The 23,781-nt window shown below is 44.4% G+C and overlaps 1 long non-coding RNA gene across 3 annotated transcripts in view; it reads right to left on the bottom strand.

Moving 5' to 3' along the window:
* LOC109573132 (uncharacterized) overlaps nucleotides 1-23,781 on the bottom strand; it is a 95,459-nt gene that overhangs the window by 6,851 nt on the left and 64,827 nt on the right. For all 3 annotated transcript variants that reach the window (XR_011561910.1, XR_011561912.1, XR_011561911.1), the window contains 2 exons: nucleotides 13,386-13,488; nucleotides 1,105-1,174 (listed from right to left, as the gene is read on the bottom strand). This is a non-coding gene — a long non-coding RNA (uncharacterized lncRNA). The remainder of the gene's footprint in view (nucleotides 1-1,104; nucleotides 1,175-13,385; nucleotides 13,489-23,781) is intronic.

Below are 23,781 nucleotides of genomic sequence, written 5' to 3'. Positions count from 1 at the left end.
GGCCACTAAGCCTGAGCCCCACAACTACTGAAGCCTGTGCTCTAGAGCCCACGAGCCACAACTGCTGAGCCCACCAGTATGTCCGACTCTTTGCGATCCCATGGACTGTAGCCTGACAGGCTCCTCTGTCCATGGAATTCTCCAGGCAAGAATACTGGAGTGGGTTGCCATTCCCTCCAGGGGATCTTCCTGACCCAGGGATTGAACACGTGTCTCCTGCACTGAAGGCAGAGTCTTTACTGTCTGAGCCACCAGGGAAGCCCAAATATAATGTAAGTGCTAGGTAAATAGTTGAAGATGAGTGGAAAATTTAAAATGTAAGGACATGATAAATTTGAAGGTAAAAGGATAAAAGGAGCTATATTAAAAAAAAAAAAAAAAAAGACTGATCTTAGTGTATTATGACCCTTATTCCATCCTGTGCCTGTGTGCTCAGGTGCTTCAATCATGTCGGACTCTTTGCCACCCTGTGGACCATAGCCTGCCAGGCGCCTCTGTCCGTGGGGTTTCCCAGGCAAGATTATTAGAATGGGTTGCCATGCCCTCCTCCAGGGGATCTTCCCAACCCAAGGATCGAACCCATGCCTCCTGAGTATCCCGTATTGCAGGCAGATTCTTTACTCACTGAGCCACCTGGGAAGCCCTATTCCATCCTGAGACACATGCAAATGCTTTTTGTTGGAAATGCAACCTACCAGCAACATTTCCTGTTTTTGGGTTCCTCAAATAAATGAAACTTCCCATGTCAAATGAGTTATATATCTAAAATAAATTTGCATGTCTGATCCATGTGACCCCTTCAGATTTACAAAGCATTAACAGTACTAACTACGTAGTGGACATGGTTTGGGGTACATTCTCAAACATATTATCATCTGTCTCCTTTTATGAATAAGCAAACAAAAGCTTAGTGAGGTCAAATTCTTTGCCAAATTTTCAACATAATTCAAAATCTAATGCTACACCGTTACTTCCTCTACTGAAATTTAAATGCAAGCTATTTTTGTACAAAGAGGAATAGAGAAATAAAATGCAAGTTTTTCTTGTTTTTCACAAATTTCCATTCAGGAAATACTTATTGAGAAATATTTGTTGAGCACTTACCATATACTGGGCACTATTAGGCAACTAGGAATGTAGTAGTGAACAAAACAAAATGTTGCAGAGGTTACATCTAAATGGGAGGAGATGGAAAATAAACAAAGGTCAGTTGATAATATGTAAGTAGCGGTTAAGTGCTAACAGCTCCGCATTGCTCAATCCAGTCATAAATTTCCTGCCCTCATTTCCAAAACGTGCAAACAGCACGTTTTGTACCTTTAACACAACTGGTCACTTTAACTGATCACAACTGATCCTCCTTAAAGCATTTTCTTCCCTATGCACAAAAGCAGCTGCCACAATAGCTATTCCTCCTCAGTCTTCATTACTGGTTCCTTCTCATGTCCCTGAGCTCTGAACATGGGAGTGTCCCACGACTCAGCCCTCATAAATCTTCTCTGTTTATACTCAGATTTCATTCAGTTTCACAGCTTTAATTACCATCCGTGCATTGATGACTTGTTTATCTCTCTCCTAGGTCTCTATCCTGAACACCTTTGGTGGCAAACCTTAGATAACTCAAGCACCTCAGACTTAATAAAAATGGACTGCAATCTTATTCCAAACTTTCAGTTGCTCAGGTATAAACATTAGAGTCATCCTTGACTTGTCTCTTTTTCCCTCCCCATGTCTAATTCATGAGCAAACCCTGTCTGCTCTACATTCAAAATACACCCCATGTCTGTCCATGTCTCCATTTCCCCTGGACTACCTTTCCCTCAATCACCAGCACCTAATCTGGATTACTGCAGTCTCCTAACAGGATTACCTCCTTCTTCCTTTGCCCTCTCCATTCAACAACCAAATTAATTATTTTTTAATAACAATATCTTAAACTATTTATTTTTATTTATTTATTTGTCTTAGTTGCAGCCTGGCACGTGGGATCTTCGATCTTTGCTGAGCATGGACACTCTTAGCTGTGCGGCACGTGGGATGTAGTTTGCCGACCAGGGATAGGACCCAGGCCCCCTGCCTTGGTAGTGCAGAATTGTAGCCACTGGCCCACCAGGGAAGTCTCCAGATTAATTCTTTGGACCTATGTCGGCCCACGTCATTCCTTTTCTTAAAACCCTCCAACAGATTCCCATCACACATGATGGAGAACCACAAAGCTGCTTTTCTGACCACCTCCTTGCTCACCACACTCCCAGCACTGGCCTCATTGCTCTGCAAGCAAATGCCTCCTCAGGGCCTTTGAACTTGTTGTTTCCTCTTCCTGAGATGAAGAGGTTTTCTTTCTTTCTTTTTTTCTTTCTGGCTGCACTATGCAACTTGCAGGATCTTAGTTCCCTGACCAGGGATTGAACCTCAGTCCTAAACAATGAACTGTCAGGGAATTCCCTAGTTGAAGAGCCTCAAACATGACTGAATGCTCAGCTGAGTCTGTTATGTCACAGCCAGGACCCTGGGATATGACCCCTGGGACATGACCCCTGGGACCCTGACTAGTGGGATGAGAGGATCTGGTGGACCCCCCTGACTATTCTGACCACCTTGACCGACCTCTCTGAACACTCAGAGATGACAGAGGGGCTCCCCTCTCCACTTAGAGCGAGCACTCCTGGGGGCAAAAAGATACCATAGAAGCCTCAGCCTCACAAGAAAACAGGGATCTTGTTCAGCAGCTGCCTCACCTCCTCTCCTGGCTGCAAAGTCCACAACTATGTTGAGTTCAGCATAATTCTGCTGGATCTGAGAAGACAGAAAATGAACTCTCCCTGCAACAGAGCTGCAAGAAAAAGCCAGCATGTTCCAGTAGGAGCCAGAGTATTCCTGGGACAGGGTACACTAAAGAAAAAAATTTCTTGAAATCCTATATGGCTACTCTCCCAGCATATGGGATTTATACCCCTGACAAGGGGGCTTTCCCGGTGGCTCAGACAGTAAAAAATCTGCTTGCAATACAGTAGACCCAGGTTTGATCCCTAGGATGGGAAGACCCCCTGGAGAAGGGAATGAATGGCAACCCACTCCAATATTCTTGCCGGGAGAATTCCATAGACAGAGGAGCCTGGTGAACTACAGTCCATGGGGTTGCAAAGAGTTGGACACGACTGAGCGACTAACACACACACAAGGGCCCTAGGAGTAGGGGAGAACTCTCTGCTGGGGTGGCTCTTCAAGGCATGTCTACTCTCAGTGAAGTCAAAGTGTCTGCGTTGCCCTGCCAGATGGTAGAAGAAGGAATACAGAAGCTGAGGGAGGCAGGCACGTTGGAATAGATATTTTAAGTGAGCCTGAAAGACCCACCAAGGGATTATGTTCTACACATAGGCCCAGAGTACACTGCATTTGCCAAAGCTGTCAGGATTATGCTAGAGAGAGGGACACCAGCATCATTGAGATATTCAGGGGCGTCAAAGGCTGCCAGGAGGCAAGACTGTCACATGCTTGGCTTACTTACAGAAACAAGGTTGGGGGCAGCACTTAACCACCAGGATTGAGGGGGTCAAAAATTACTATAATGACCAGCAAAGTGGAATGGCAGACCAGGGGCCTTAGCCCAAAGAGAGTTGTGGAAATCTTGGTGAATAGGATAGGAAAATGCTCCTCCAGCCCACTCAGGGATGCCCCCTGCTCCCCCCAAAATTATCACATCTCACGGGGCAAAATACATGGATAGCTAAAGTGGATATTACTCAATACATATAATCAAAAGAAAGCAAGACTGGAGAAGCAGGAGGCTAAGATCAGTCACCCTAACAAAACGTCATGAATGGAGAACCAACAAGAGCTTCATATGGGACTTTGCTGGTGGTCCAGTGGTTAAGAACCCACTTGCCAATGCAGAGGAAGGACATGGGTTTGATCCCTGGTCCAGGAAGGTACCACATGCCATGGGGCAACTAAGCCCATGCACCTCCACAAGAGAAGCCACCCCAGTGAGAAGCCCAAGCGCCATAACTAGAGACGAGCCTGCTTGCCCAAACTAAAGAAAGCCCACGAGCAGCAAAGAAGACCCAGCGTAGTCAAAATTTAAAAAAAAAAAAAAAAAAAAGGCTCTGATTAGTAGTAGGAAGAGAAGAGCTGTTTGTTGCTACAAAATAGGGGCAAGGAAGAATATGTATGGAGCTCAGGTGACCCACTTGGGTGCTTTATGGTACTCCTTTGCCCGACTAAGAATGTATATGGACAAGTAGAGCACCCTCAGCCTGAGAAAGGTATGATTACCAGTGAGTCAGACCCCTCAGAAATGAGGGTTATGTTCCACCACCAGAGAAGACACGGAGACAAATGGAGATGATGGCTGGGGGCAAGGAAAATTAGAATGGATGGTGAAGAGGGGAGAGCCTGAGAACCAGCTGTGGCCCCAAGACCAACTGCAGGGCTGAGGACTATAGTTTATCCCACTAACATCCCCTTCTAAGTTTCCCTACAAGAAGAAAGGTGTGCCAGAACCCTGGAGGGGCCGTTGCCCAGATGTGAAAGAAGGGGATCTGCATGGTCCATGGGGGTGGGCTCTGGCAGTCAGGAAGATGAACCACTTGTATCGCTCATCAAGAAAGAACTTCCATCTATCCAGCTTCTGGGTGAATGACTGACTTGACCGCCTCCAGCTGCAGCCTCGGTTTTTGAGCTGTGGCCACACTCTTACTGAACAGCCCCTTGGACAATAATTGAACACGGTTGTTTGACTAGGGCCTGACCTCTTGGTACCCAACCTGAATCCCCTCTAATTGGCAATCTTTGCTCTGGAGCCTCTTGCTGAGTGGGTCAAAACTTTGTCAGACCTGCATTATGTTCTGAGTCACTCCTTGTTCCATCCTGTTTTCTCCTTACTTTTCTTTGACAAGCTTCAGGTTCAAATCATGGTCCAAAGGGCTTTGCTTATCTTATCCTGCTTCCTCCCCATTTTTTAATTTCACAGGCATTTTTCCCGAATCAACTCTTTGCACTGTTAGCTTCTTAGAAGACTGACACAGATGGTTGTGAGAGATGACTTCCTCCCTGTGTGATTTTGGGCAAATAACTTAAACTCTCTAAGCTTCAGTTTTCTCACTATGAAATGGGGCTATTATTATCTCTCTCATTGGATTGTTGTGGGGGGGGGCTTAAATATATAAAATATTTAAGAGTTTTATGAGAATTAAATGAGAGAATGCATACAAAATGTTTAGCAGACAACCTTGCACCTTTGGTAAATGCTTCCTCTTAGGCTAATGAAAAGCTAAGGCAGACTATGAATGGGAACTCTTTAGTTTTCCTCCATCCTGGGGGAATATATTCATTTGCTTCTTGCTTGGAGAATCCCAGGGACGGGGGAGCCTGGTGGGCTGCCGTCTATGGGGTCGCACAGAGTCGGACACGACTGAAGCGACTTAGCAGCAGCAGCAGCAGCAGAGAGGACTGTTACTGTTATTTCCCATACCATTAACATCTTCACCTATGCTAAGCCAAAAAGGTTTTTAAAAAAGCAGAGCCCAGGGCTTCCCTAGTGACCCAGTGGTTAGGAGTCCACCTGCCAGTGCAGCGGACACGAGTTCAATCCCTAGTCTAGGAAGACCCCACATGCCGCAAAGCAACTAAACCCGTGTGCCACAGCTACTGAGCCTGTGCTCTAGACCATAAGCTGCAACTTCTGAAGCCTGCACGCCCTAGAGCTGGGCTCAGCAACAACAGAAACCCCCGCAATGAGAGAGTAGCCCGCTCACAGCAGCTAGAAACCCTGTTCACAGAAAAGAAGACCCAGTGCAGCTAAAAAGAAATAAATAAAACAAAAATAAAGCTCAGTTCAGTTCAGTTCAGTTCGGTCGCTCAGTCGTGTCCGACTCTTTGCGACCCCATGAATCACAGAGAGTAGTACTCTCTCATTGCGCACCAATGAGAGAGTAGCCTGCTCGCAGCAGCTAGAAAGCCTGCTCATAGAAAAGAAGACCCAGTGCAGCTAAAAAGAAATAAATAAAACAAAAATAAAGCTCAGTTCAGTTCAGTTCAGTCGCTCAGTCCTGTCCAACTCTTTAAGACCCCATGAATCACAGCATGCCAGGCCTCCCTGTCCATCACCAACTTCTGGAGTTCACTCAAACACATGTCCATCATAGAGTCGGTGATACCATCCAGCCATCTCATCCTCTGTCGTCCCCTTCTCTTGCCCCCAGTCCCTCCCAGCATCAGTCTTTTCCAATGAGTCAACTCTTTGCATGAGGTGGCCAAGGTATTGGAGTTTCAGCTTCAGCATCATTCCTTCCAATGAACACCCAGGACTGATCTCCTTTAAGATGGACTGGTTGGATCTCCTTGCAGTCCAAGGCACTCTCAAGAGTCTTCTCCAACACCACAGTTGAAAAGCATCAATTCTTCGGCACTCAGCCTTCTTCACAGTCCAACTCTCACATCCATACATGACCACTGGAAAAACCATAGCCTTGACTAGACAGACCTTTGTTGGCAAAGTAATATCTTTGCTTTTTAATATGCTGTCTAGGTTGGTCAGAACTTTCCTTCCAAGGAGTAAGCGCCTTTTAATTTCATGGCTGCAATCACGATCTGCAGTGATTTTGGAGCCCAAAAAAATAAAGTCTGACACTGTTTCCACTGTTTCCCCATCTATTTCCCTTGAAGTGATGGGACCAGATGCCATGATCTTAGTTTTCTGAATGTTGAGCTTTAAGCCAACTTTTTCACTCTGTAATGGAGATATATATATACATATCCCACGAACAAGTAATGGTAATGGTTTCTAGAAATGAGATTTTGTATTGATACGATCATGACCATCAAAAGTGAGACGGAAACTGAATTGTGATTATGTAACCAAATGCAAATCTACCTGTTAGAACATGAGGAACACGATACATTTTCCATATCTAAAAACTCTATTACAGGGGTGGGTAATTTATCCTCCTGCAATGAGTTCAGATGTAGCATTCACAGGTCCATTACTGTGATATATTTCAGTTTTCAATAACATGTGGTTTCCTTTTTAAATCAAAACTTTACATTTGACCTCATTCTCATGTATAAACATGTGTACATCTATTTGGGCTAAAGTTTTCACAAAAGTAGGAAGAAGAATACCATTAGAAAGGTTCAGTTCAGTTCAATTCAGTCACTCAGTCGTGTCCGACTCTTTGCAACCCCATGAATCGCAGCATGCCAGGCCTCCCTGTCCATCACCAACTCCCAGAGTTCACTCAGACTCACGTCCATCGAGTCAGTGATGCCATCCAGCCATCTCATCCTCTGTCATCCCCTTCTCCTCCTGCCCTCAATCCCTCCCAGCATCAGAGTCTTTTCCAGTGAGTCAACTCTTCGCATGAGTTGGCCAAAGTACTGGAGTTTCAGCTTTAGCATCATTCCCTCCAAAGAAATCCCAGGGCTGATCTCCTTCAGAATGGACTGGTTGGATCTCCTTGCAGTTCAAGGCACTCTCAAGAGTCTTCTCCAACACCACAGTTTAAAAGCATCAATTCTTTGGCACTCAGCTTTCTTCATAGTCCAACTCTCACATCCATACATGACCACGGGAAAAACCATAGCCTTGACTAGATGGACCTTTGTTGGCAAAGTAATGTCTCTGCTTTTGAATATGCTATCTAGGTTGGTCATAACTTTCCTTCCAAGGAGTAAGCCTCTTTTAATTTCATGGCTGCAGTCACCATCTGCAGTGATTTTGGAGCCCAGAAAAATAAAGTCTGACACTGTTTCCACTGTTTCCTCATCTATTTCCCATGAAGTGATGGGACCAGATGCCATGATCTTAGTTTTCTGAATGTTGAGCTTTAAGCCAACTTTTTCACTCTCCTCTTTCACTTTCATCAAGAGGCTTTTGAGTTCCTCTTCACTTTCTGCCATAAGGGTGGTGTCATCTGCATATCTGAGGTTATTGATATTTCTCCCGGCAATCTTGATTCCAGCTTGTGCTTCTTCCAGTCCAGCGCTTCTCATGATGTACTCTGCATATAAGTTAAATAAGCAGGGTGACAATATACAGCCTTGATGTACTCCTTTTCCTATTTGGAACCAGTCTGTTGTTCCATGTCCAGTTCTAACTGTTGCTTCCTGACCTGCATATAGGTTTCTCAAGAGGCAGGTCAGGTGGTCTGGTATTCCCATCTCTTCAAGAATTTTCCACAGTTTATTGTGATCCACACAGTCAAAGGCTTTGGCATAGTCAATAAAGCAGAAATAGATGTTTTTCTGGAACTCTCTTGCTTTTTCCATGATCCAGTGGATGTTGGCAATTTGATCTCTGGTTCCTCTGCCTTTTCTAAAACCAGCTTGAACATCTGGAAGTTCACGGTTCACGTATTGCTAAAGCCTGGCTTGGAGAATTTTGAGCATTACTTTGCTAGCGTGCGAGATGAGTACAACTGTGTGGTAGTTTGAGCATTCTTTGGCATTGCCTTTCTTTGGGATTGGAATGAAAACTGATGTTTTCCAGTCCTGTGGCCACTGCTGAGTTTTCCAAATTTGATGGCATATTGAGTGCAGCACTTTCACAGCATCATCTTTTAGGATTTGAAATAGCTCAACTGGAATTCCATCACCTCCACTAGCTTTGTTCATAGTGATGCTTTCTAAGGCCCACTTGACTTCACATTCCAGGATGTCTGGCTCTAGGTTAGTGATCACACCATCGTGATTATCTGGGTCATGAAGATCTTTTTTGTACAGTTCTTCTGTGTATTCTTGCCACCTCTTCTTAATATCTTCTGCTTCTGTTAGGTCCATACCATTTCTGTCCTTTATCGAGCCCATCTTTGCATGAAATGTTCCCTTGGTATCTCTGATTTTCTTGAAGAGATCCCTAGTCTTTCCCATTCTGTTGTTTTCCTCTATTTCTTTGCATTGATCGCTGAGGAAGGCTTTCTTATCTCTTCTTGCTATTCTTTGGAACTCTGCATTCAGATGCTTATATCTTTCCTTTTCTCCTTTGCTTTTCACTTCTCTTCTTTTCATAGCTATTTGTAAGGCCTCCCCAGACAGCCATTTTGCTTTTTTTCATTTCTTTTCCATGGGGATGGTCTTGATCCCTGTCTCCTGTACAATGTCATGAACCTCATTCCATAGTTCATCAGGCACTCTCTCTCTCAGATCTAGGCCCTTAAATCTATTTCTCACTTCTACTGTATAATCATAAGGGATTTGATTTAGGTCATACCTGAATGGTCTAGTGGTTTTCCCTACTTTCTTCAATTTAAGTCTGAATTTGGTAATAAGGTGTTCATGATCTGAGCCACAGTCAGCTCCTGGTCTTGTTTTTGTTGACTGTATAAAGCTTCTCCATCTTTGGCTGCAAAGAAATTAATCCATCTGATTTCGGTGTTGACCATATAGTGATGTCCATGTGTAGAGTCTTCTCTTGTGTTGGTGGAAGAGGGTGTTTGCTATGACCAGTGCATTTTCTTGGCAAAACTCTATTAGTCTTTGCCCTGCTTTATTCTGTATTCCAAGGCCAAATTTGCCTGTTACTTCAGGTGTTTCTTGACTTCCTACTTTTGCATTCCAGTCCCCTATAATGAAAAGGACATATTTTTTGGGTGTCAGTTCTAAAAGGTCTTGTAGGTCTTCATAGAACCGTTCAACTTCAGCTTCTTCAGTGTTACTGGTTGGGGCATAGACTTGGATTACTGTGATATTGGATGGTTTGCCTTGGAAACAAACAGAGATCATTCTGTCGTTTATGAGATTGCATCCAAGTACTGCATTTCGGACTCTTTTGTTGACCATGATGGCCACTCCATTTCTTCTGAGGGATTCCTGCCCACAGTAGTAGATATAATGGTCATCTGAGTTAAATTCACTCCATTCCAGTCCATTTTAGTTCGCTGATTCCTAGAATGTCGACATTCACTCTTGCCATCTCTTGTTTGACCACTTCCAATTTGCCTTGATTCATGGACCTGACATTCCAGGTTCCTATGCAATATTGCTCTTTACAGCATCGGACCTTGCTTCTATCACCAGTCCCATCCACAGCTGGGTATTCTTTTTGCTGTGGCTCCATCCCTTCATTCTTTCTGGAGTTATTTCTCCACTGATCTCCAGTAGCATATTGGGCACCTACTGACCTGGGGAGTTTCTCTTTCAGCATCCTATCATTTCGCCTTTTCATACTGTTCATGGGGTTCTCAAGGCAAGAAGACTGAAGTGGTTTGCCATTCCCTTCTCCAGTGGACTACATTCTGTCAGATCTCTCCACCATGACCCGCCCGTCTTGGGTTAGAAAATTCTAACTCAGAAAAAAAAATTGACCAGCCCAGTGCCTATAACTGTCTATGATTGAGGTCTCTTCTGACTTTGTCACAGCTGAACTAAATTTATGGCACAGGGCATTTATTAAAGTGCTTATTACTTCCTCTGATGAGTCTTTCAGCTAGTGGAATTTTAAAAGACATGTAACCTGAAGGATTTGCTTAATTATATTCTGTGTTTGATTTTAATGGAGAAACCAGTCATTACACTGCAGTAAGCCATGAGATAGAAATAACCATCCTTTAGAGGAAAGCTGGCACCCTTTTATGTTTAACTTGGTAATTTTCTGACAGCCATGCCACTTTCTGCCTCTGTTGCTTTTTCAATTAATTTTGAAGAAATTTCTTTACTATTGGTGGAGAGCGTGAGGATGAAAACTTCTCACCTCAGGGGAACATCTAGATACTTTATTTAGCCTTTCCACCAAGAACTCACCCCCACCCCCCAACTCAGATGAATGAATTCACAAATTGGAATGCACATGTTTTTTTTGAAAAAAATTTTTAAAAAAACCTCTCCAATTTAGTCAGTTGGAATGAAAATGATCGCTCTCCCTGTTTCTTAATACCTGCTCAGACGCTCGGCTGTGTCCAACTCTTTGTGACCCCATGGACTATTTCCCACCAGGCTCCTCTGTCCGTGGGATTTCTTAATATATCACCCTAAACTTCTGTTACAACCAGTGTTCTAACAATCTCCTTGATGATCAGTTGAATATAAAATCAGAAAGACACACCTGATCCAAAAGAACAGTTAAACACATTGCCCTCCACATCTTCTACTTTAAAAAGACATGAAAGCTTAACATTATATACAGAGCTGACAGATTCCATACCTAGTTATCAGTTGCTATTTCGCAAAAGTAAAGCCACTGGCATGGCATATAACATTTCTTCTTGTTCCACTGCAACTGCCTGCAACTGTTGAGAAGCTTTTCCTATCCCTATATTTGCTTCCAGCACTGCACACGTTTTCTTCTCAGGCTTAAAAATAAATGTCAAGTTCCTGATCTTTTGTTAAAGATTCATTGCCAAAGATGGTTTCACAGCAGGAGCCTTCCTAGGGAAAGAGTTGGCTCACATTCCTGCTAAGAATGTAACCTGGAATGATGGAAAAATAATTATAATCAATGTCACAGAGCATATGGGTTTCTACCCAGACGGCTGCCAAATAGGACCTGCACTAATCTTTTCCATCCACTATCAGTCGGTTGACTCTAGCACATACATTCCTCATATTTGGGTAAATGAAAGCCCAAAGCTCACACATATTTCTCCTATATCTGAGAGGTTTCGGAAAGAAACCAGTAAATGCCTTGCATTTCTTAAGCTTAGTTTCCATAAAACTACAGTTATTGTGTTTGGTGTCTCTAAACATAGAACTGCTTTATTTCTACTTCATCCTCCATCTTGGGTGATCCATGAGGTCAGTCCACAGTCAGTGAAAGAACTGGGGAGAAATATATACAGTCACATTTTAAAAGCATTGTACTTGGGAGTGGGATGAATTGGGAGATCGGGATTGACACATACACATTATTGATACTATGTATATGGGCTTCGCTGGGGGGCTCAGATGGTAAAGAATCTGCCTGCAATGCGGGAGACAGGGGTTAGATCCCTGGATTGGGACGATCCCCTGGAGAAGGGAGTGGCTACCCATTCCAGTGGGTCCTGGAAAATTCCATGGACAGAGGAACCTGATAAGGTACATACAGTCCATGGGGTCGCAAAGAGTTGGACACAACTGAGCGACCAACACTTTCACTTTCATCTACAGTAGATAACTAATGAGAACCTACTATTCCCTTGTAGCTCAGTCGGGAAAGAATCTGCCTGCAATGCTGGAGACCAGGATTCGATTCCTGGGTAGGGAAGATCCCCTGGAGAAGGAAATGGCAACCCACTCAGGTATTCGTGCCTGGAGAATCCCATGGACAGAGGAGCCAGGCAGGCTACAGTCCATGGGGTCACAAGAGTTGGACACAACTGAGCGACTAAACCACCACCACCACTACGTAACTCAGGGAACCCTCCTCAGTGGTCTGTGGTGACCTAAATGGGGTGGGGAATCCGAAAAAAGAGGAGATGTAGGTATTGCTGATTCACTTTGCTGTATAGTAGACACTAACACTGTAAAGCAACTATTGTCCAATAAAAATTAATTAAAAAAATAAAGCATTGTACATGATGATGTGTGTTTCAGCTGGATACACCCCAACAGTATGTGTCGTTTCTAAAAGGGAGCTAATGCTGAGCTGATTAAATAGAAGCAGAAGCACCTGGTGCGTATCATTATGGAATAAGGTCCTGGGTGATTTAATTAAGATCTTTACTGTTATTTTTCCACTGAGCTTATATTTCACTCTACCATCCACCCTGCTTTGCTTCTCTCAGGATATGTGCCAGGTGGTATGCAGTTCTTTTAGGAGAGAATTTTTTTTTCGTCTATGGAAACTCAGAACACAAAGAAATCAGAGGCAGATTTTAATTTTCCTTACAAGCTTCTGTGTTTCAAACATTGGAAGTCTTAGAACAATTTGACTCTTTCCTACACAGCGGAGAGAGAAAATCCAGCCTCTTAAACTAGCACTTTTTTATTTTCTAAGCATAAATAAATAAACATAATAAGTATATTGTATGCTTTCTTGTTACACAAGCAGAGTAGACAAAAGGGGGACATTCCAGTTAAATATTGGTAGCTTTTGTTTCCAATATTTAGGACATTTTAAGCAAAGAGAAAAATGAATTGAAAATGAGGTTGCTGCTTGCTATTACGGTGCTCCATTCACAGATCGAGCACTTAATTACAATAAATCCGGCAGCCGCTTCTCTGTCCTAAGGCCCCTCCGCTCCTATTGAGACATTCAATACAACTGTCTCACACTCTAAAATGATTTCTAGAGAGGAGTTTATATTAATATTGTGAGTCCCCCCAGTCACACAACTCAGCTCTAGGTCTGACTGCTACAGTTATAAAGAAATGACTTTTTCCCCCCACGCAGCGCTGTCATCTTTCAGGAAGACTTACATCTCACTTCTTATTTTTCCCTTTTCCCCCAGCATACATTTGTAAAACCTTACCAGAACTCCAAGCTGGCCCATATCCTTGAAATCGGCTGGGTCCAAGTATTAGTCAGCCATAAAAAAGAATGAAATCCTGCCATTTGCAGAAACATGGATGGGTCTAGAGAAGTAAAGGTGAAGTGAGTCAGACAGAGACAAATACCATAGGATATCACTTATACACGGAATCTAAAATATGGTACAAATGAACACGTCTATGAAACGGAAACACACTCCCAGACACAGAGAACACACGGTTGCCAAGGGAGGGACAGGGAGGGAAGGACTGCGAGTCTGGGATTAGCAGATGCAAACTATTGTGTATGGGATGGGAAAACAAGGTCCGGCTATACGGTTCAAGGAACTAAACTTAACACCCCATGATAGACCATAATGAAAAAGAACATATATATATACGTATATACATCTGAGCCACTTTTCTGCAGAGGTTAACATTGTAAATCAATTATGCTTCAATAAAATTTTTTAAAAGTCAGCTGGTTGCAATTCTGTATTTGTAGAGTCAAATGAGTCAGGAATGGACATTCTCACACAACAACTGTTCGGAGCAGGATGGAAACTAGAACTCAGAGACTTAAAGCGTTTTGCCTCAGGAAAAGGTCTAGCTCTATTTTCTCTGTAATTGGTTTGAAAGAACCTAGAAATCAAATTTGCCAACTACTAGTCTCATATATTTTATGATGATACCATGTATAGCATCGAAATGCTTCATAATTTGATTTATGGTTAGCCAGATAAGATTATAAGAGTTTGATTTTACTGAGTAGGCTGTGCTCTGCTTATTAATAATAAAAACATCTCACCCACTCGTCCACTCTAAAGGCAGGCTTCAGCGCCCTAGTGAATTGTGTTCCCAAGTTCATTACTTAGTTGGTTGTTTAGAAATCCAAATGGTTTTTTTTTTTCCTCAGGCCTAATAGTGTAAGTGGTAATTAAATTCCAAGCATAAACTTCAAATCTGATTGACCTCTAAGTCATAGGAGCAAGACCAGCCTGGGTTCCAGCTGCTAGGAGACAAAGTCTGTGCTGATTATTCTCCACACATCACCTGCTCTGTGCTCTAGAAGACTGGGCTACAAATGGATTCATTTCCCTGGTTCCCTGGCTTGACTTTGGCCAAGGAGGGGCGTGACTCAGAGATAAAAGAGTAGGAGAGAGAGGATGGGATATTTCTTCATGGGTTCCTATCCTGCTTTGCTGCCATCAATCTGGCAGTGGCTGTGTCCCTCCAAGACGACATGTCTAGCTGGCAGCCCCCCCAAAGATTTAGTTCTCACTGGGCTCTGGGAACATCATTTATTCATTCCCCTCCCCTGTCTGCCCCCCTACCCCGTCCCCTCCCCTTGTCTTGGGGGTATAAACCTCTCCCTGCTCTTCCTAGTCTTTGGTATCTCGCATCCTAGTTCTCTCTCTTTTTAGAAAAATATTTATCTATTTGGCTGCACCGGGGCTTAGTTGCAGCACGAGGAATCTTTAGTTGCAACATGTGGGATCTAGTTCCCCGATCAGGGATGGAACCTGGGCCCCCTGCATTGGGGGCATGGAGTCTCAGCCACTGGAGTACCACGGAAGTCCCCATCCTGGTTGTCTTAACCCCAAGCGTGCCTCAGGTAAAAATCTCTTCCTTAACATTTCTTCATTTGTACCATCTGAGTGGAATTCCATCCATTTAGACCTCAACTGTACAAAGGAAGACGAGAAAGAAGAGTTTCTTCTTCCTTTCTTGGGTTCAGAATTTCAGGCAGGATCATTCATGTATCTAACAGATATTAATTCATGTTCTTCCTGCATGCATGTGTGCTAAGTTACTTCAGTTATGTCTGACTCCTTGTGACCCTATGGACCCCAGCCCTCCAGGCTCCTTAACTCATGTTCCTCCTACATGCTACCAATTATGAATAAAACAGATATAGTCCCTGGCATCAAGGAATGTACATTCCTAGTTGGGAAAACTTGGTAAATACACAAATGAATAAACAAAAGAGCTATATGTTCTGGGAAATATTAGGTAGGAAGTAAACAGGGTACATTGATACAGGACCATGGCAATTTTGGATAGGGTGGTCAGGGGAGGCCTTGCTGAGAAGATGACTTTTTTTTTTTAGGAAACTAATTTAAAAAAATTTTTTTCTGAAAACATTAGGAACTATGAAAAACAAGCTGAATATCTGGCCATATCAAAAGCAAAATACAAGTAAAAAAGACGTTGAGAAATCATGTTTAATCATAGAGAAAAATGTTTTAAAATATCATATTTAACACTTTCCTCCATAAACCACAACACTGAAGTGGACTTTAAGTAATTTTTTAAAATAAAAATTAAAAGAGAAAAGGCACTCCATTCCCACCCTGGAATCCCATCATATATAAAGTAATACACTCAAACGTCAGTGGACATAAACAACTGGTAAACCTGAAAATAAATCTTTCAATGAATGAACTCAGATTCCAACAGAACACAGTACTGCCTTATGTTTGCGGAAGAGCTTTTATCACACTTGCTGCTGCTGCTAAGTCGCTTCAGTTGTGTCCGACTCTGTGCGACCCCATAGACGGCAGCCCGTCAGGCTTCGCCATCCCTGGGATTCTCCAGGCTAAAACACTGGAGTGGGTTGCCAACTTAGGCCTTACCAAATGCAGATACAAAGGGGGATTAAAAACAAACTACTAAATCAAAATCTTTCTGTAGAGTAGCAGCTTTCACAAAATAAAATGAACTTAGTTCCATAGAATTGTACGCATATAGAAGGCAATGGCACCCCACTCCAGTACTTTTGCCTGGAAAATCCCATGGATGGAGGAGCCTGGTGGGCTGCCGTCTATGGGGTCGCACAGAGTCGGACACGACTGAAGCGACTTAGCAGCAGCAGCAGCAGCCAATTTTATTCCCAGGGTCCCAGAGTCTTGTACTATGAAAATAAAAGTATCTTTGTCTTGGAAAAAGTCTGATGAAGAAACCAAAATCCTATTATTCATGTTCCCCCAATGATACTTAGAATGCTCTTATCATCCTTTCAAGATGTGTGTGTGTGTGTGTCCGACTCTTTGCAACCCCACAGACTGTAGCCCACCAGGCCCTTCTCCAGGCAAGAACATTGGAGTGGGTTGAAATGTCCTTCTCCAAAAGGAACTATAGAAAGAAAGAAAGTGAAGTCACTCAGTCATGTCCAACTCTTTGCAACCCCATGGACTGCAGCCAGGCTCCTCCATCCATGGAATTTTCCAGGCAAGAGTACTGGAGTGGGTTGCCATTTTCTTCTCCTCCTTTCAAGATAACTTCAACTTATTAAGAGTTAACATTCTAAAGATATATAAGGAAGTGCCAGCCTCATCTGCATTAGCAAAGTCCTTTCTCTATTCACAAAGCATGGGTGTGTCTGCTCATTCACCTCTGACCCTTTGCAACCCCATGGACTGTAGCCCACCTGGCTCCCCAATATTCTCCAGGCAAGAATATTGGAGTGGGTACCCATTTCCTTCTCCTGAGAAGGTGACATTTAACTGAGATCTCATAGTTGAGAAGGAAACAGCATTGTGTAAAGAGCTGGCAAAGGCAGGGGGGGATGTGTTTCAGGCAAAAGGCACTGAGGGGGTAAAGGCTGATAGTTGAGAACTTGGTGGAAAAACCAGGATGATGGCAGCTGTTTGACCTTGGAGGAAATTAAAGACATATTTACAAGGCACACGGGGTGCTGAAGGAAGGAAAGTGTGACTAGGGGTGGGGGGGAGCAGGTGGAGAGTGGTACAGAATGAAGTCAGACAGTTGCTCAGGGAATTCAAGGCAGGGCCCTGAAGGCCAGGATGAAGAATGTGGATTTTATTCCAAGTGTATGGGAGGCAGTAAGAGTTGTTTTGGACTATAAGGAAAGCTGAGCACCGAAGAATTGATGCTTTTGAACTGTGATGTTGGAGAAGACTCTTGAGAGTCCCTTGGACTGCAAGGAGATCCAACCAGTCCATCCTAAAGGAAATCAGTTCTGAATATTCATTGGGAGGACTGATGCTGAAGCTGAAACTCCAATACTTTGGCCACCTGATGGGAAGAACTGACTCATTGGAAAAGACCCTGATGCTGGGAAAGATTGAAGGTGGGAGGAGAAGGAGACAACAGAGGATGAGATGGTTGGATGGCATCACGGACTCAATGGACATGAGTTTGAGTAAGCTCTGGGAGTTGGTGATGGACAGGGAAGCCTGGCGTGCTGTAGTCCATGGGGTTGCAGAGTCAGACACGACTGAGCAACTGAACTGAACTGAACTAAGTCTTTTTTTTTAATTAATTAATTTTTGGCTGTGCAAGGTCTTCGTTGCTGTGCACAGGCTTTCTCTAGTTGCGGGAGCGGGGCTTCTCTCTATAGTTTTGGCACGCTGGCTTCTCACTGTGGTGGCTTCTCTTGTTGCGGAGCACCTGCTCAAGGTGTGCAGGCTCAGTAGCTGTGGCTCATGGGATTAGCTGCTCCACAGTATGTGGAATCTTCCTGGACCAGGAGGGACTGAACCCATGTCCCCTGTGTTGGCAGGCCGATTCTTAACCATAGGACCACCAGAGAAGTCCCAGGAAGCATTTTTAAAGAGCAAAGTGATATGGTCTGATTTCTCTTTTCCAATACATTCTCTAGTTGCTCTAGGGAGGAGGGCTCCAGGGGAAAACAGGTAGAATCAAGCACAAGAGTCAGGAGTCAGAATGCTATTCAAATGACCTATGCGGAAGATATAACTGCGTTTTGTTCTAAAGAGATGGGAGTAGAGATGCAGAGAAGCAGACCTGTTTGAGCTTTTGTAGAGGCAGAGCTCACAGAATTTGGGAAGGACTAGGTATGGAGAGAGGCTTCCCAGGAGGCACTAGTGGTAAAGAACCCACCTCCCAAAGCAGGAGATGGAAAAGACGTGTGTTTGAGCCCTGGGTCCAGACGATTCCCTGGAGGAGGGCATGGCAACCCACTCCAGTATTCTTGCCTGGAGAATCCCATGGACTGAGGAGCCTGGCGGGCTACAGTCCACAGGGTCACAAAGAGCCGGACACAACTGAAGCGACTTAGCATGCACACGGGCAGGTATGGAGGAAGGCAAGGGAGAATCCAGGACGGCTCCCAGTTTCCTGGCTGGGGCCACTAGCTGGGTGTTGGAGCTGTTTATGGAGAGAGAGAGAGAGAAGTAGGATGGAAAGACTGATAAGATGAAGATGAGTCAGATGGCAGGCAGATGGCTATCAGAGCCTGGGGCCCAGAAGGCAGATTTGAGCTGGAGGATCTTTCCAGTCTCTTAGTGGTCAAGCAGATTTCTCAAGCCAACCTGGCTTAGGCCTAAAGGAATCTCCACCAGCCCTAGATATACTCACTAAAGCTGGGATTTAGATGTGAAGCCCCAGTTAGTCAAAAAGCATTCCTATACCTTGCCTTGTCATGAGTGCACATCGTTCCTTTGAAGATTTCAAATAAAGATTTGAGAATTCTTAGGTCCTTGACCAAATTCCATCAGAATCTTTGCCTCCAGAGTTCCAATTTCAACATCATTTAATGGTAAATTTAAAGGACAGCCCCTGGAATCCAGTTTGGCTAATGTATAATAACGTCCTTGTGGGGAGGCACGTACCCATAGTAAGAGATAAGATTCCGAGGCTTATTCACTTCAGTTGTCATGGCAACAGCAAGGAGGGCTCTGGAGGCAGGAAGAAGGAACAGGGAGGAGACAGGAGAAACCAGAGGCTGTGGTGGCTGTTAGTCCTTGGGAGATAATTGAAGGCAGGTATTTGTAAGTTGCATGGAGAGCACACCCTGTAAATCCAGGGCAGTTAGAAGTACACAGGTTGTGAGTAGACAGTTTGTTCATTTTAAGGACCAGAGATACATATGAAAGCTGTATAGACTCGGGGGCTAGAAGTACATCATGTACCTGTTTTAACCCTGTGCCCACTGTACTGCTTGGGGTTCCACATATTTGAATGAGCAAATGAGATCCCCAAAGAAAAAAATCTGTATTCTCCGTGTTTTGTATGGGTTCTAAAGTTGCTAGGTGAACAGATTCTTTGGGGAAAGATTCTATTTTTACATCAAAATCATCTTCATAGTATGGTTAGCGATTCTAAGGTGACACATCTGAAAGGAAGATTCACCTCCAGACCAAAAGACCAAGTCGGTAAATCTCCCTCTCTGGGTTGATTTTGGTGATCATTCACTACACACGGATGGGATACCACCTAACTACGTACCTCCCAATGAAGGTCCATAGTAGAACAGGCTTTGATTAGATTTTTGAGGTTACAAACTGAGAATCCTCATTCTGTTGAAAGCTACGGCAATGAGGAAAGGTGGTGGTGTGATAAAGAATACAGACAGATGGACAATCAACCCTAAAAGAGAAGGAAACCTGAGGAATGAAAATTTGTTCAAGGCACGGTAGTCTATCTCGTACAGACATGCTGACACTCAAAAGGAAAAATCTCCAGTGATGTGGACGCTTTGATAACTATGTAAAATATCCCTCAAGACCTTTCATTTAACTTTGCTCTATTTTTTTTTTTTGGCTGCACTATTTCTTTGTTCATTGCAGCACGTGGGCTTTCTCCAGCTGTGGTGGAAGGATTCCTTTTCTTGTGGAACATAAGCTCTAGGACACTCAGGCTCAGTGGTTGGGGTCCATGGGTTTAATTGATCCCATGGTATGTGGGATCTTAATTCCTCGACCAGGGATCGAACCTGAGTCTCCTGCATTACCAGGTGGATTCTTAACCACTGGACCACCAAGGAAGTCCCTGCTAAGTCACCCCAGTCGTGTCCAACTCTGTGTGACCCCATAGACGGCAGCCCACCAGGCTCCCCCGTCCCTGGGACTCTCCAGGCAAGAACACTGGAGTGGGTTGCCATTTCCTTCTCCAAGGAAGTCCCTACTTTTGCTCTAATTCTGTCCTCACCAGCTAATGTTTTATTTACTAATTCTGTTTTCTTTAGATGCTGAAGACAGTACCCTAGATGAGAAACGGGCATATCTGATCACTGGAAAAGTATATCCTCCTCTCTAAATTGCAATGAGAATAGCATTCAAACAAGGTCTCCAGCCTGCATGATTGGGGCCCTGCTGATTTCTCTGACCTCATGCTCCATCTTCACTCTACGTTCCGGTCATGTGGACTTCTTTCCACTTCTGAAACACCTCAAACTTTCTCCTGCCTTCCAGTTTTACCTGTTAGCAGAGCTCTCCTCTGAGATCTCCCCGTGGCTGGTCATTTCTTACCAATCAGGTCTCAGCTCACGAGTGCCCGCTTCTAAAAGGCCTTTCCTGATCTTCGTGTCTGTGGTTGCAACCTTTCTCCTTTGATGTCCATTCCCTCCCCGGATGACCAGTCACTAGCTACACTTAGCCTGTTTGATTTATTACTATGTGTCTTATTTGTTGACTTGTTTATTATCTGATTCTTAAACCAGAATGAAAGTGCAACACAGCTCCAGCCTCAGCAATAAGCAGTCAACACTCAATAAATATCTGTGAAATGAGCTGAATGTGGGGGAAAAATGAAGTATGAATTGCTCTAGACTTGAGCATGCATGCATGCCCAGTCATGTCCGTCTCTTTGCGACCCCATGGACTGTAACCCGCCAGGCTCCTTTTCCATGGGATTTTCCAGGCAAGGATATTGGAGTGGGTTGCCATTTCCTACCCTAGGGGATCTTTCTAACCCAGGGATTGAACCCACATCTTCTGCACTGGCAGGCAGATTCTTTACCACTGTGCTACCTGGGAAGTCCTAGACTAGAGAGATACAAATAGAGCAATCTGAGGTATATGGACTTCCCCTTGGCCCACACTGTTACTTCTATAAAGCACCAATAAGGTATAGTCATATGTCTTATTTTTGTTTGTTTTTGTATATTTCTTTTTCCCCACTCCCCTCTAGACTGTGAACAACTTGGGACAAGGACCATCTGGTTCATTTTGACACTTCCAGTATCCAAATAAATGCTCACAGGACCCCTTATGGCCCTGCTGATGGAAACAGGCAATTCAGACAAAATTCAGAGACTTTCTGTTGAGTGATCTTGGCTTCACTGGCTGGACAAGTGCCTGCCAGAATAAGCAGTGTTTGCAAGATAAGAAAACAGGTATGCAAACAGGTAGTGGCAGCACCAAAACATAGCCTGGGGTGAGCTCTGCAGCCCTGTCTCCTCTGTAGTCTCCATCACACCCTCCAAGTAACCCCCCAAAAGATTCCAGGCAATTCCCCAACCAGATTGCTGTCCTGAGCTCTTCCTGCTTAGAAAACCTAGAGCCATCTGGGTACATGGAAGTCAGACAGAAGCAGCTCCCACTTGGCCCGAGTCCAAAAAGAGACTTATGAGAACAGGCCAGCTGAGAGTCAGGGTGAACCACGGAGGCACCGTGAGGGCCAGCGTCCAACCAAGAATGACTGGAAAGGACTGTTTAGTGTTCTAAACGTTGCCAAGCTGAGTAACATGACACTGAACTTGTTTTCTTAGCTCAGCTCTATATAGTTTGCATCCTGGAATTCACTCATACTATATATAGTAGAGTTTTATTCATGCACTCGAACTGATTATGTGTTCTGGACTGAAATGTTCCAGCAACGCCAAAAATGAAGACAAAATGGAAATCTTCCCTGGACTTACCGGCAGTTCTTTGTGCCCACTGCCGACTTCGCTAATGCACGGGGGCAGCAGAAAGCTAATTGAGATCTGTCATGGAATAACAGGGCAGAGCCTCGCCTGGAAAGAATGCCTCCTTTCAGTCTTTTCCTTGTGGAGTACTTATTGATTTATTTATAAACTGGCTACGGTCACTGTTCAGAATTAATACACATTAAAGAAGGTTTAAAGGCCAAACAATGACCCAACTTTTATAAGAAAAGAATCACACAAAGAAGAGTTCGTTGTCTAACTCAAGACAGACAGTTCTATGAAACTGCCGATTGTAAATTGTTTCAGTCTTTGGGATATAAACAATTTTTATTTAACTTTTGGTCTTCTTTGATTCAGAGAAGGCAATGGCACCCCACTCCAGTACTCTTGCCTGGAAAATCCCATGGACAGAGGAGCCTGGTAGGCTGCAGACCATGGGGTTGCTAACAGTCGGACTCGACTGAGCGACTTCACTTTCACTTTTCACTTTCATGCATTGGGGAAGAAAATGGCAACCCACTCCAGTGTTCTTGCCTGGAGAATCCCAGGGATGGGGGAGCCTGGTGGGCCGCCGTCTATGGGGTCGCACAAAGTCGGACAAAACTGAAGTGACTTAGCAGCTTCCTTGATTAACACAGCAACTTTTCCGACCTGCTTTGAAAAATAAAATGTTCTCTGCCTCACGTATTTCAGGCCGAGAAACTCATTTTAATTCTAGAGTTGCAAATCTCTTTTTTAAAAAGCTACTTTTGGTTATCTCGCCACAACTGGAGGTTTCCCTCCGTAGCTCAGTAGGTAAAGAATCTGCCTGCAATATAGGAGACCCGGGTTCGATTCCTGGGTCCAGAAGATTCCCTTGGAGAAGGAAATGGCAACCCACTCTAGTATTCTTGCCTGAAAAATCCCATGGACGGAGGAGCCTGGTGGGATACAGTCCATGGGGTCGCAAGAGTCGGACACGACTGAACGACTACACACCAGCACCACCACTGGAGCTGTCTGGTGGGAGCGAGCACTGAGGGTCCCTAAGGGATGGCGGGGGTCTTCCTGATGGGGTGCTGTGGGGAACGTTTTGAGCCCAGCATTTGACATCCTTCCTCACAGACTTCCCTGGTGGTCCAGTGACTGGGCACCTGCCTGTCAATGCAGGGGACACGGCTTCAATCTTGAGTCCGGAAAGATTCCACAAGCTGCGGGGCCATCACAATGAGAAAGAAGCCTGCGCACCGCAACTAGAGAGCGGCCCCTGCTCGCCTCAACTAGAGAAAGCCCGAACAGCACTGAAGACCCAGCACAGATCACATCAGTCGCTCAGTCGTGTCCGACTCTTTGCAACCCCATGAATCGCAGCACGCCAGGCCTCCCTGTCCATCACCAACTCCCAGAGTTCACTCAGACTCACGTCCATCGAGTCAGTGATGCCATCCAGCCATCTCACTCTCTGTCATCCCCTTCTCCTCCTGCCCCCAATCCCTCCCAGCATCAGAGTCTTTTCCAATGAGTCAACTCTTCTCATGAGGTGGCCAAAGTACCGGACTTTCAGCTTTAGCATCATTCCCTCCAAAGAAATCCCAGGGCTGATCTCCTTCAGAATGGACTGGTTGGATCTCCTTGCAGTCCAAGGGACTCTCAAGAGTCTTCTCCAACACCACAGTTCAAAAGCATCAATTCTTTGGTGCTCAGCCTTCTTCACAGTCCAACTCTCACATCCATACATGACCACAGGAAAAACCATAGCCTTGACTAGATGAACCTTTGTTGGC

The sequence above is a fragment of the Bos indicus genome, chromosome 19, assembly GCF_029378745.1.
Source record: "Bos indicus isolate NIAB-ARS_2022 breed Sahiwal x Tharparkar chromosome 19, NIAB-ARS_B.indTharparkar_mat_pri_1.0, whole genome shotgun sequence".
Lineage (NCBI taxonomy): Eukaryota > Metazoa > Chordata > Mammalia > Artiodactyla > Bovidae > Bos > Bos indicus.
Note: the sequence above shows the minus strand (reverse complement) of the source record. Positions and strands in the feature narration are given on the sequence as shown.